Source organism: Anabrus simplex, chromosome 2 (genome assembly GCF_040414725.1).
Source record: "Anabrus simplex isolate iqAnaSimp1 chromosome 2, ASM4041472v1, whole genome shotgun sequence".
NCBI lineage: Eukaryota > Metazoa > Arthropoda > Insecta > Orthoptera > Tettigoniidae > Anabrus > Anabrus simplex.
The window spans coordinates 1,106,199,346-1,106,213,198 of NC_090266.1; the positions used below are offsets into that span (position 1 = coordinate 1,106,199,346).

The 13,853-nt window shown below is 40.7% G+C and overlaps 1 protein-coding gene across 1 annotated transcript in view; it reads right to left on the bottom strand.

Moving 5' to 3' along the window:
* Positions 1 to 13,853, bottom strand: part of corn (cornetto) — a 552,907-nt gene that overhangs the window by 29,075 nt on the left and 509,979 nt on the right. The window lies entirely within an intron of this gene.

Below are 13,853 nucleotides of genomic sequence, written 5' to 3' on the forward strand. Positions count from 1 at the left end.
AGTCGTCAGCATAGGCAAACTGCTTACTACATTTCCACCTAACTGAATCCCTCCCTGCCATTTTATACCTTTCAGCAGATGATCCATGTAAACTATGAACAGCAAAGGTGAAAGATTACAGCCTTGTCTAACTCCTGTAAGTACCCTGAACCAAGAACTCATTCTACCATCAATTCTCACTGAAGCCAATTGTCAACATAAATGCCTTTGATTGATTTTAATAATCCACCTTTAATTCCATAGTCCCCCAGTATGGCGAACATCTTTTCCCTTGGTACCCTGTCATATGCTTTCTCTAGATCTACGAAACATAAACACAACTGCCTATTCCTCTCGTAACATTTTTCAATTACCCGGCGAATACTGAAAATCTGATCCTGACAGCCTCTCTGTGGTCTGAAACCACAGTGGTTTTCATCCAACTTCCTCTCAACGACTGATCGCACCCTCCCTTCCAAGATGCCAGTGAATACTTTGCCTGGTATACTAATCAAAGAGATACCTCGATAGATGTTGCAATCCTTCCTGTTTCCTTGCTTGTAGATAGGTGCAAATACTGCTTTTGTCCAATCTGAAGGTACCTTACCAACACTCCACGCTAATTTTACTACTCTATGAAGCCATTTCATCCCTGCCTTCCCACTATACTTCACCATTTCAGGTCTAATTTCATCTATTCCTGCTGCCTAATGACAATGGAGTTTATTTACTATCCTTTCCACTTCCTCAAGCATAATTTCACCAACATCATTTTCCTCCTCCCCATGAGCTTGGCTGTTTGCAACACCACCATGATGATTTCCTTTTACATTGAGAATATGTTCAAAATATTCCCTCCACCTCTCCAGTGATTCCCTGGGGTCTATTATGAGTTCACCTGAATTACTCAAAACACTGTTCATTTCCTTTTTCCCACCCTTCCTAAGATTTTTTATTACTGTCCAGAAAGGTTTCCCTGCTGCTTGACCTAGCCTTTCCAGGTTATTACCAAAATCTTCCCAAGACTTCTTTTTGGATTCAACAACTATTTGTTTCGCTCTGTTTCTTTCATCTACGTACCAATCCCTGTCTGCCTCGGCCCTTGTTTGGAGCCATTTCTGATAAGCCTCCTTTTTACGTTTACAAGCTGCTCTCACTTCATCATTCCACCAAGATGTTCGCCTTTTCCCATCTTTACACACAGTTGGGGTCCTAGGCATTCCCGTGCTGTTTCTACTACAGCATCCCTGTATGCCACCCATTCACTTTCTATATCCTGAACCTGCTTACTGTCTCCTGTTCGAAACTTCTCACTAATCATATCCATGTACTTCTGTCTAATTTCCTCGTCCTGGAGATTTTCTACCCTTATTCGTTTGCAGACAGATTTCACTTTCTCTACCCTAGGCCTAGAGATACTTAGTTCACTACAGATCAGATAGTGGTCTGTATCATCGAAAAATCCCCGAAAAACTCTTACATTCCTAACAGATTTCCTGAATTCAAAGTCTGTTAAGATATAGTCTATTATGGATCTGGTACCCCTAGCCTCCCATGTGTAGCGGTGAATAGCCTTATTCTTGAAGAATGTATTCGTAACAGCTAAACCCATACTAGCAAAGAAGTCCAGCAAACGCTTCCCATTCCCATTAGCTTCCATATCTTCCCCACATTTACCAATCACCCTTTCGTATCCTTCAGTTCTATTCCCAACTCTCGCATTGAAATCGCCCATTAGCACTATTCTATTCTTGCTGTTGACCCTGACCACGATGTCACTCAATGCTTCATAAAACTTGTCAACTTCATCCTCATCTGCACCCTCACATGGTGAATACACGGACACAATCCTTGTCTTAATTCCTCCCACTGACAAATCTACCCACATCATTCGCTCATTTACGTGCCTAACAGAAACTATGTTGCGTGCAATGGTATTCCTGATAAAGAGCCCTACCCCAGACTCTGCCCTTCCCTTTCTAACACCCGTCAAGTACACTTTATAATCTCCTATCTCTTCCTCATTATCTCCCCTTACCCGAATATCACTTACTCCTAGCACATCCAGATGCATCCTCTTTGCTGACTCAGCCAGTTCTACTTTCTTTCTTCCATAAGCCCCATTAATATTGATAGCTCCCCATCGAATTCCATTTCGTTCGCCAAGTTGTTTCCAAGGAGTCGCTCGCCTGTCAAATGGGAGTGGGACTCCATTACTCCCATAGTCCGAGGCTTGCTTAAAGTGTTCTGAGCTCGGTAAATTCATGAAGCAGAATGCTGCACTACTTACACATAGTCCAAGTGAGGATCTCTCCTCTAACGGGTTATGGACCACCGGTGTATTGTATAGTCCTAGCCGCCTGAGCACAAGGAGGGCCACGACTCAGAATATGTCCGAGATGCCCACTCCCATTCCATAGTAACTGGTATCCCGACACTCAGGACCACTTACTAGGCCACTCAGCCGTTGCCCATGGTTCATGAACTAGGACGTGACTACAGTAACCCACAAACATATAATCGTGTGATGTTAACTAGCGTGGGGCATATTTGTCTTTGGAAGCCCCATTACATACGTACATACATACATACATACATACATACATACATACATACATACATACATACATCATCATTTTAGACTGTTATGCCTTTCAGCGTTCAGTCTGCAAGCCTCTGTGAATTTAGTAAACGTCGCCACAATCCTCTGTCTGCAACTAGTGCTGTGGCCTCATTTTGCTCTATACCTCTTATCCTTAAATCATTAGAAACTGAGTCTAACCATTGTCATCTTGGTCTCTCTCTACTCCTCTTACCCTCCATAACAGAGTTACTCCATTGAGTTAATTCCTAACTTAGCCTTTATCTCGTCATTCTGAGTACCCTCCTGCCATTGTTCCCACCTGTTTGTACCAGCAATCATTCTCGCTACTTTCCTGTCTGTCACTTCTAACTTATGAATAAGATATCCCGAGTCCACCCAGCTTTCGCTCCCATAAAGCAAAGTTGGTCTGAAAACAGACCGATGTAAAGATAGTTTCGTCTGGGAACTGACTTCCTTCTTACAGAACACTGTTGAACACAACTGTGAGCTCACTGCATTAGCTTTACTACACCTTGATTTAATGTCATAATTATACTATATTACCTTCCCTGGCAGAACACATAACCTAAATACTAATACATTCAATTTTGTTGAATTTCTTACCTACCGACATCAATTTAGTCTTCGAGAGGCTAATTTTCATACCATACTCATTGCACCTATTTTCAAATTCCAAGATATTAGACTGCAGGTTTTTGGCACAATCTGCCATTAAGACCAAGTCGTCAGCATAGGCCAGACTGCTTACTACATTTAAACCTAAATTAATCCCTCCCTGCAACTTCATACGTTTCAGCAGATGAGCCATATAAACTACGAACAGCAAAGGTGAAATATTACAGCCTTGCCAAACCCCTGTAAGTATGCTGAACAAAGAACTCATTCTACCATCAATTCTCACTGAAGCCCAATTGTCAATATAAATGCCTTTGATTGATTTTAATAATCTACCCTTAATTCCATAGTCCCCCAGTATGGCGAACATCTTTTCCCTCGGTACCCTGTCATATGCCTTCTCTAGATCTAGGAAACAAACACAACTGCCTATTCCTCTCATAACATTTTTCAATTACCTGGCGCAGACTGAAAATCTGATCCTGACAGCCTCTCTGTGGTCTTAAACCACACTGGCTTGCATCAAACTTGCTCGCAACCAATGATCGCACCCTCCCTTCCAAGATGCCAGTGAATACTTTGCCTGGTATACTAATCAATGAGATACCTCGACAGATGTTGCAATCCTTCCAGTTCCCTTGTTTATAGATAGGTGCAATTTTTGCTTTTGTCCAATCTGAAGGTACATTACCAACACTCCATGCTAATCTTACTACTCTATGAAGCCATTTCATCCCTGCCTTCCCACTATACTTCACCATTTCAGGTCTAATTTCATCTATTCCTGCTGCTTTATGACAATGGAGTTTATTTACCATCCTTTCCACTTCCTCAAGCATAATTTCACCAACATCATTTTCTTCCTCCCCATGAGCTTGGTTGTTCGTGGCACCACCAGAAAGATTTCCTTTTACGTTGAGATTTCCAAAATATTCCCTCCACCTGTCCAGTGATTCCCTGGGATCTATTATGAGTTCACCTGAATTACCCAAAACACTGTTCATTTCCCTTTTCCCTCCCTTCCTAAGATTCTTTATTACTGTCCAGAAAAGTTTCCCCTGCTGCCTGACCTAGCCTTTCCAGGTTATTACCAAAATCTTCCCATGACTTCTTTTTGGATTCAACAACTATTTGTTTCGCTCTGTTTCTTTCATCTACATACAAATTCCCTGTCTGCATCGGCCCTTGTTTGGAGCCATTTCTGATAAGCCTTCTTTTTATGTTTACATGCTGCTCTCACTTCATTCCGCCAAGAATGTTCGCTTTTTCCAGTCTTTACACACAGTCGTTCCTAGGCATTCCCTTTCCGTTTCTAATACAGCATCCCTGTATGCCACCCATTCTTTTTCTATATCCTGAACCTGCTTACTGTCCACTGTTAGAAACATCTCATTAATCATAACCATGTACTTCTGTCTAATTTCCTCGTCCTGGAGATTTCCTACCCTTATTCGTTTGCAGACAGATTTCACTTTCTCTACCCTAGGCCTGGAGATACTTAGTTCACTACAGATCAGACAGTGATCTGTATCATCAAAAAATCCTCGAAAAACCCGTACATTCCTAACAGACTTCCTGAATTTGAAGTTGGTTAAAATATAGTCTATTACGGATCTGGTTCCCCTAGCCTCCCAAGTGTAGCGGTGAGTAGCCTTATGCTTGAAGAATGTATTCGTAACTGCTAAACCCATACTAGCACAGAAGTCCAGCAAACGCTTCCCATTCCCATTAGCTTCCATATCTTCCCCACATTTACCAATCACCCTTTTGTATCATTCAGTTCTATTTCCAACTCTCGCATTGAAATCGCCCATTAGCACTATCTTAACTATCCTATCCTTGCTGTTGACTGACTACGATGTCACTCAATGCTTCATAAAACATATCAACTTCATCCTCATCTGCACCCTACATGATGAATACACTGAGACAATTCTCGTCCTAATTCCTCCAACTGCCAAATCTACCCACATCATTCACTCATTTAGGTGCCTAAAAGAAACTATGTTGCATGCAATAGTATTCCTGATGAACAGTCCTACCCCAGACTCTGCCCTTCCCTTTTTAACACCCGTCAAGTACACTTTATAATCTTCTATCTCCTCCTCATTATCTCCCCTTACCCGAATATCACTTACTCCTAGTACATCCAGATGCATCCTCTTTGCTGACTCAGCCAGCTCTACTTTCTTTCTTCCATAAGCCCCATTAATACTGATAGCTCCCCATTGAATTTCATTTCGTTCGCCAAGTTGTTTCCAAGGATTCTCTCGCCTGTCAAATGAGAGTGGGACTTCATTACTTCCATAGGTCCGAGGCTTGCTTAAAATGTTCTGAGCTTAGTAAATTCATGAAGCAGGATGCTACCCTACTTACACATAGTCCAAGTGAGGATCTCTCATCTAACGGGTTAGGGACCAATGGTGGACTGTATAGTTCTGGCCGCCTGAGCACAAAGAAGGCCACGACTCAGAATATGGCCGAGATGCCCACTCCCATTCCATAGCAACTGGTATCCTGACTCTCAAGACCACTTGCTAGGCCACTCAGCCGTTGGCCATGGTTCACGAACTAGGACGTGACTACAGTAACTCACACCATGAACCAGCCCCGTTACAGATACTGAAGAAGTCATGGAATCATTTACTAATGAAGACAAATCCAGGAAGTGGACAGGCATCCACATCTTTCAACTGTGGCGCGTATGTTGAAACATACACCTTCGAGTTTTGACTCAAGTCGATCAAAGTGTTGTGTTCAAGGTGACAGTCAAAGTCATTTCTCTCGCACGTGGCAGATTAGTGTTTTTGTATTTATTGTCAGGTATTTTACACACCTTTTACTACACTGTTTCTATTTATTAAGCAACGCATCTTTAGAAACGGAAGATAGTCTATATCTTTCACTACACTCGTACATACACAATGTAAAATTCACGCATGTCGGAAAAAACAAATCAAGTGTTTATATATTAGTGTTGGATAGTTTTTATTAGTGTATTCAGTAGTACGTTTTCTAGCTTAACACATTATCTCTCCTTGACCCCTGCAGAAATGCCTAACGAGGTTTTACTGAATAAACTAACCTCCAAAATCAGTCATCCACTCTGCGCCTTTTCTTGAGGTGTATCATATTCTTGCTTAATTTCAGTACTTAGTTTTAAAATTAAGCGATCATTTACTTCAGCCTTTACAGTATTTCTAACGAGTTAACTGCTACTATCAGCCACATTATTTACGCATTTATTACGAAAACACGCTGTCTTTCATTTCAAATTGAGCTTATAGAACATCAGTCGATGAGTATTACTAATCGACTCCAATATCGTCAATATAAATGGTCCATTATTGGACATTATAAATTTTCCAGCTAACTCATTCCTGGTTGCCAGCGTTTTGCCCCATGTGCTAAGTTGGGCTCATCAGTTGGTAAAAAGCACACCCACCCAGACGCATGGCCAGTGCATACCGTGGAGGCCACGCATAGGCTACTTGAAGCCACTGGCAGTGGCAATACACTATGAGGGACTTTGTCTCACTACCAAAAATTGATGCCTGCCTGGCCATCAGATGATGTAGAAGTTGATTCCCATAACGAACCTGAAATATTTGCCCTGGATAAGTAAATTTATAATACCAATATACAGCAGCAGTCCGTTATAGCGAGAATTCATAACAGCAAAAAATTTACTCGCTATAGCGGATTGTCGTTATATCCAATTTTTGTATAAAAGTTGGAAAAAAAACACCCATACACATTAAAAATCGGTATGAAACGGCAATAAGTTTGTTCAACACATGCGTTTCCGCAGTTGATATCCACACTACAGCTTACTTGTTTGTTATTTTTCGAAATCCGATACTACGTGAAAGTGTATGTTTAATTTCATTCTGAAAAAAGTACAGTACCGTATTTTTCCGAATCCAAGACGAACCCCACTTTTTCCTTCAAAAAATTTAAATCAGGCTCAAAAAGTACTTTGTAAAATCATATGAATGCCTTCGTTGTGCAGTAGGCCTACGCATTTTTAGACTATATTTAGATGCCGAACATTGGCTTTCGTCATGCCAATTCTTTTTATTTATTTTTTTGCGGCTGCACAATTATTCTTTATTTCCACGGGTTTAATGATCATTAACTTAAAACTGGCATCATAATACCAAAGAGAACCTGTTGAAAATTTGCCGGCAATATCTATTCCATGTGTCTCTAGAATACGATAATCCATCAGGAAATTATTCATGCTGTCTATAAAACTGTTACTTTTACTCAGCATCAGATATAACCGGTTACCGCTACATGCACGTTTCACTTGCTGGCTAGCGATGTATAGGCCTAATCGCAGACGTTGAAAGTCAACGAACGACTCTACTGCGCCACAGTATGGCCATTCCACCCTTGCGTTTTTCGTACATATACCTCACAATTTCATCTTCGACTTCTTTAAAGCGTCCTTGTTGCGTACCACTGAATGCATTTTTTTGTACAGTACGCATTTTTTTAAGCTCTTTGTCTTCATGCTAACGCCAAATACTGGCTTTAGTTAGGCCCATGCCATATTTTCTTGCGGCTGCACATATTATTATACATTTCTGAATGTTAACTTAAAACTGGCATCATAATATCAATGAGAACCCATTGAAAATTTGCCGGCAATACCTTTTCCACGTATTTTTACAATACGACTATCCATCACGAAAATATTCCTGCTGTCTATAAAACTTAATTTTACTAATTGTCAAGTACAATAGACGCATTATAACTCTGCCACTGAGTAGCCGGCCTTTGTAAGAATTCGAAGGCTCGCGCGTTTTGATGCCATTCTGCAGATTTGAGAAACGTTTTTGTAGAGGCTAATAGAACGTCATTCTCTCTTCACTATTTCCTGAGATCCAGTGACGTTACACACAGGCACTGTACAACCGGTTGTCGTGGCTAACGATGTATAATGAAGAGGCAGTCATTTATTTTCAACGAGTTTTGTGTGTACGTGCGCGTGCAGGGGTGAAAAGAAGCAGCGTAGTTACCGCGATAGTTGCCAGTGGTATCCCTGAACTTACTGTTAGGCCGCGAATGCAAGACAACCCTTGAGGTTTTGCATGAGATTCTGACAGGAAAAAAAACAGTCGTCTTAGATTAGGAGAAATACAGTATCACTCCAGAGGTTTCTGTGGCAAACACTTCAGTTTTCTTCTTCAAACGGCGTCACCTAACCTAACCATATATGTATCATGAAAACATATTTGAAATGCATGTACAGAAATGATAAACTCCTCGCAAAAAATTTACATGTAAATAGCCTTTCCAAAATTTAACTAGACGCGAGAAGACATGAACTATCCTCTGAAATCAGTGATGTACTCTGCCATATCTTGAAGTGTATTTTCTTTACAGAACAGCAGTCGATGGGTATTACTAATTGACTCTGACATCGCCTTCAAATGTCGACGAGAGAACTCGCTAGTGGACATAGCGAGGAAACGATACCGAAGTTAATTGATCGCATGCAATATAATCGCTGGGGTGTATAAATATCGGGAACAGAAAAAATTGTGCATGCTTAATCACTCGTAACAACGGATGCATCAGTGATAGGGCTCTCGCTGTAACCGAAGGACAATACACAGTTTAATATTGGAATTTTGAAGGGACAGAAAGAAATTGTCGCTATAACGGAGTTCTTGTTATATGCCGTACTCGCTATAACGGACTTCTACTGTAAATGGTCCGTTATTGGACATTATAAATTTTCCAGCTAACTATATCATCTGATGGCCAGGCAGGCATCAATTTTTGGTATCTTTTTGCAGAAGAGATCTCTACTGAAGGTGTCTTCAGGTTTTATATGCAGCATTTGGAGGTCTTTTTGGTGTTCATAAACCAGGGCAATTGTGGTTTTGGATTTGGAGTCAAAAAAGTGAAAAATCTTTTTAGTCAGCCTGTTCCTGTCCATTCGTTTGAGATGACTGTAATATCGTGCCTGTCTCTTACAGATTGTTTCTGTAATTTTCTCTATTTTGCTGTACACTTCCCTGTTGGATTTTTTATAATGGGTGCCATTCTTGCAATTGGATCCCATTATAGTTCTGATGATTTTGCGAATTTTTTTCTCCAGTTCTTCGAGGAGTCCTTTATTAGCATTTAGGGATAGGGTTTTGGCTACATACATAACTACTGGTTTCAGAGCAGTTTCATAATGATTGAATGAAAACCTACAACCTGTTTCCAGTCAATGACCAGGTCAGGGATGGGATGGGATGAAAAAGCTCCCCAACTTGCAGCGAGGATATGAAATGTGCCGGCTGGCGAGGCCTGTCGCACTCCTCTGGGGCAATGATTAATGACTTACAGATAAAATGAAATGATAGTGGAGAGTGTTGCTGGAAAGAAAGATGACAGGGAAAACTGGAGTTTTCATAATGATTATTATAATATTATTATCTAATAAGCAATTATAAAATGTACACAAGGATCTTGTTTATCCGGCCCGCATTAATCGGGATCTCCGGTTTATCCGGATCGAAAATAATAACAATTTATTTTTTTATTTGTACAGTACTTCTTATACAGGGTCGACTATTCTTAACTGTCTTTTCTGCCAAGGATAGTTAAGGACAGGAATTGGAAGTAATACGGCCACGATCTATCAAAGGTACCGTCCCGGCATTCGCCTGGAATTGAGAATGAGAAACCGTAGAAAACCATTCCCAGTTCAGCCGAGGTGGGATTTGAACCCACGCTCTTCTGAATGCAACGCTCTACTAATTCACTGATGGAGAACGGCAGCCAATAACACTAACCGTTACGCTATGGAGGCGGACCTTGGGTCAGTAATACGAATGAGCTATACCAAGATCTGCAACTGAAAAGAAGACAAGGTGCCGTGTGGAGAGGGGAATGCAAGCTGGCCCACTCACAGAGAATGAGAGACCGGGCGAGTTGGCCGTGCGGTTAGAGGCATGTGGCTTTGAGCTTGCATCGGGGAGATAGTGCGTTCGAATCCCACTGTCAGCAGCCCTGAAGATAGTTTACCGTGGTTTCCCATTTTCATACCAGGCAAATGCTGGGGCTGTACCTTAATCAAGGCCACGGTCGCTTCCTTCCAACTCCTAGGCCTTTCCTCTCCCATCGTCACCATCAGACCTATCCGTGACCGTGCGACGTGAAGCCACTAGCAAAAAAAAATAAAAAAATAAAAAAAAATATTAAAAAAAAATTATTATTTGCTTTACGTCCCACTAACTACTTCTACAGTTTTCAGAGATGCTGAGGTACCAGAATTTAGATCAGCAGGAGTTCTTTTACGTGTTAGTAAATCTACCGACACGAGGCTGACATATTTGAGCACCTTCAAATACCATCAGACTGAGCCAGGATCGATTGAACCTGCCAAGTAGGGGTCAGAATGCCAGCCACTCACCTGATAGATAATATTATAACTAGAGCTCGGACTTGATATGCTCAATAAAATCTCCAGATATGCTCAAAAACTATGTTTTATATGCTCGATAGATATGCTCGAAAATGTATTATATGCTCCATAGATATGCTCGAAAAAACATATGTGGTTAAATATGCAGAATATGCTCAAAAAACACCGCTAAAAACTATAGAAAGGAAAGTGAAACTAAAAAAACATATCTTTATATACGAGCTTTATTTTCTAATTGTATGTATGATACACTGCGATATACTCACATTCAAGTTTCAAGTATATATATGAGAAGGTTTTTATAAAAGTTACAGTTTAAAAGTTCATTTACAAGATGTTCAGAATTAGACGAGTCATTGAAGTAGATCTGCATTGCTCTGTACAACAAGAATTTTTTCTATGTTTTCAGTTTTCAATGATTTTCTTAAATCCGTCAATAAAAGTTTCAATGATGAGAACGATCTTACGACGTCAACTGACACAAGAGGTAAATACTTGAATGATGCTGCTTCTTGTGCAGAGTAGTTCGGAAAATCCTCTGACGGTGCAGATTCGCCACGCAGCATCCTCTCCAAGTCCAACGCTGCACTCCAACCGGAATTTCGAGCCAGCACGAACTCTAATTTTTGTTTCATGGTTTTCCCAGTCTCTCCAGGCGTCGGCTTCTTGGACGACTCCTTGTACTGTAGCGACCACTTCAACCAACTCCATCCCTCACGATTCCAACTTTAGGATGGTCTCAGGAATGATGCACATGTAGGCTTTTATGATAGTCAAGGATGGCATCAAGCCCTTCATTTTAAAAGCAGCCTTAGCTTTCGCAATGTACTTGCTGTCTGCCTCATCAAACGTATTGATCACCTGGAAAAAATATAAATGAAAAACATTAGCCAAGGAGAATAACCGAGAAAATTACAAAATTAGGCGCCGTATGATGGCGTAAATATAAAAGATATGAAAAGAATGATAGAGAAAACCTCGAAAATGAGAAGATTTTAAACATTTCCACTAATCTTACCTCTTCAATTGCCCTATGATTTTCAGCGTAATACAAGGCAGCCAATATCCAAGTTCTCCATCGTGTCAATATGGGCTCGGGAGGTAAAGGGAGTTCTGGATGCATCGTCTTGAAGGCACGGACGCGAGAAGGAGCCTTGACGAAAATTTTCTTCACTGAGGAAATGACGCTGTTCACGCTGGGCGACTTTTCGCGCAGCTCAATCATGTAGGGAGCAGCGTCAGTCACCAATGCGAGTACTTTGTTTACCTCCTCATCTGAAAAGGTTGGCCACAGCAAGCCTGAAACAGGAATGCATAAAATGAAGGGTGAACCATTCAGTTAATGGGATTCTGACATGTCGTACGACTGTAAGAAATATTTAACTATCAGAACTATCAGAGTCTTCACTGAGCATACGCAGAATGCATTGAAATTATAGCCAGGCTGTACTTATTCTTCTTTGGCAAAACGCTCAAAAAATAAATTAACAAAAATATACTTACGCAGAGCTGCTTGCGCTGTTCGCACAATGGTACCATGGTTTGTCACATCTAGCTCCCTGCACAGAATTAGGTGGCCCTTCCCCGGTTCACTGGGACCGAGTTTTCCAATTGTCTGTGGTCTCGTCGATAGATAACCAAATTGGGTGGCTCCCGATGTCGTCCCTAATTGCGTGTAGAACCTGGTGAAGAAAGTACCTGAATGAATATTTTTCGTGGAATGAAGGTATTATCGAGAGATTACCTTCATTACAACAGAGCCAGATCCATGTTAAAATTACTTCTAAATTGTTTAAACGAGAATGCGGAATACGGCAATCTTGCATGAATTCATACCTTTTCATACTCTGAAGAAATGTAATTGCCCATAGGGTCAACTCATGAGGCAACTCTCTTCCTGCAAAGTCCTTGAAGAGAGCTCTAATCTCAGCATGTTCGCCCTACAAACTCTGGAAGAGAACTCGTCCGAGTGCTGTTGCGGATTGAACAAAGGTTGTATCAGCACTTGTTTCTTCAATTTCCTTCTTTTAAATTCTTCAACTTTTGCTGAGTGCCCACTTGTGGCTTTATGTTGAGAAAATTGAAAACCCTTCGAAATCTTGATCTGAAAATAAATAGGTAGGTACGCATAAGTGAGAAAAAATACATTGAATGAACAAAAATAAAGCATTGTGGACTATGAAATGATTTTCGAATATTGGAGTAGAAATACGAGTACCCTCTCAACGATCCCATGAAAAACCAGCAAATCCAAACGTCAATTTCCGTCTCGGAAATGTAAAATCTGAGGATCTAACGGGTCTACACTCCGAATTCTTAGACTTCTCTCTACTTACCTAGTAGGTAGGCACCGTATGCTGCACATACGGCTTACTTGAAATTTCAACCGTTTGACCAGTAATATCTTTAAGAACGTAGATGTGAAAATGTCAATGAGAACTTACCTCTTTTTCACACATTTTGCAGAAAAGAATTTTCCCGTCAGTAGAAAATGAATCAGGGTCTTCCTTTGCACATCGTCGGAGTAAAACACTCAGAGATTCCTTAACTTTAGGCATCGCGTACTTGGAAATCACAAGAACTCGATAGGTACGTACGGATACGATTACGAACTGAGAACTGAGAGTAGAATGCAGAAACTTCACTTGACCGGGTCGGATCTTCCACCACTTCATGGGAAAAGCCACTTAAACAATACTGGTTCCCAAAATAGGCACACCACTAAAATACCTCACATTTCAAAGTGAAAGGATGCTTGGGGCTTCCAGAGCTTATCTGACGAGTCGCACTCTCATCCGGCAGAGGCCAATTAGGGCGTGTGAATGACCTCACTAAAGGTTAAAAACCTGCGGTTCTATTATTCGCACCAGATAGGCTTTTCAATAATTATTTCTGTTTTAGAAAAGGATGGTCAGAGCCCGTATTCAGGGGGGGGGGGGGATTTGAAGAAAAACAAACTATTTAGATGAAAACCACAAGAATGTGCATTTATATGCTTCTATTCTGAAAACCGCAGTTTTATGCATATATATGCTCGATAAATTTAAATTCTGTTGGTCCCAGAAAGATGAAAATACTACCAAAAGGCTCCTTTCAATGTGTACTATTCAGGAAAAAAAAATATATGCTAATATGCTCAAATCCGAGCCCTAATTATAACTCTAGTCTAAATAATAATAAATACTCATCTGTACATATATTTAAACGGTATTATTACTTTAA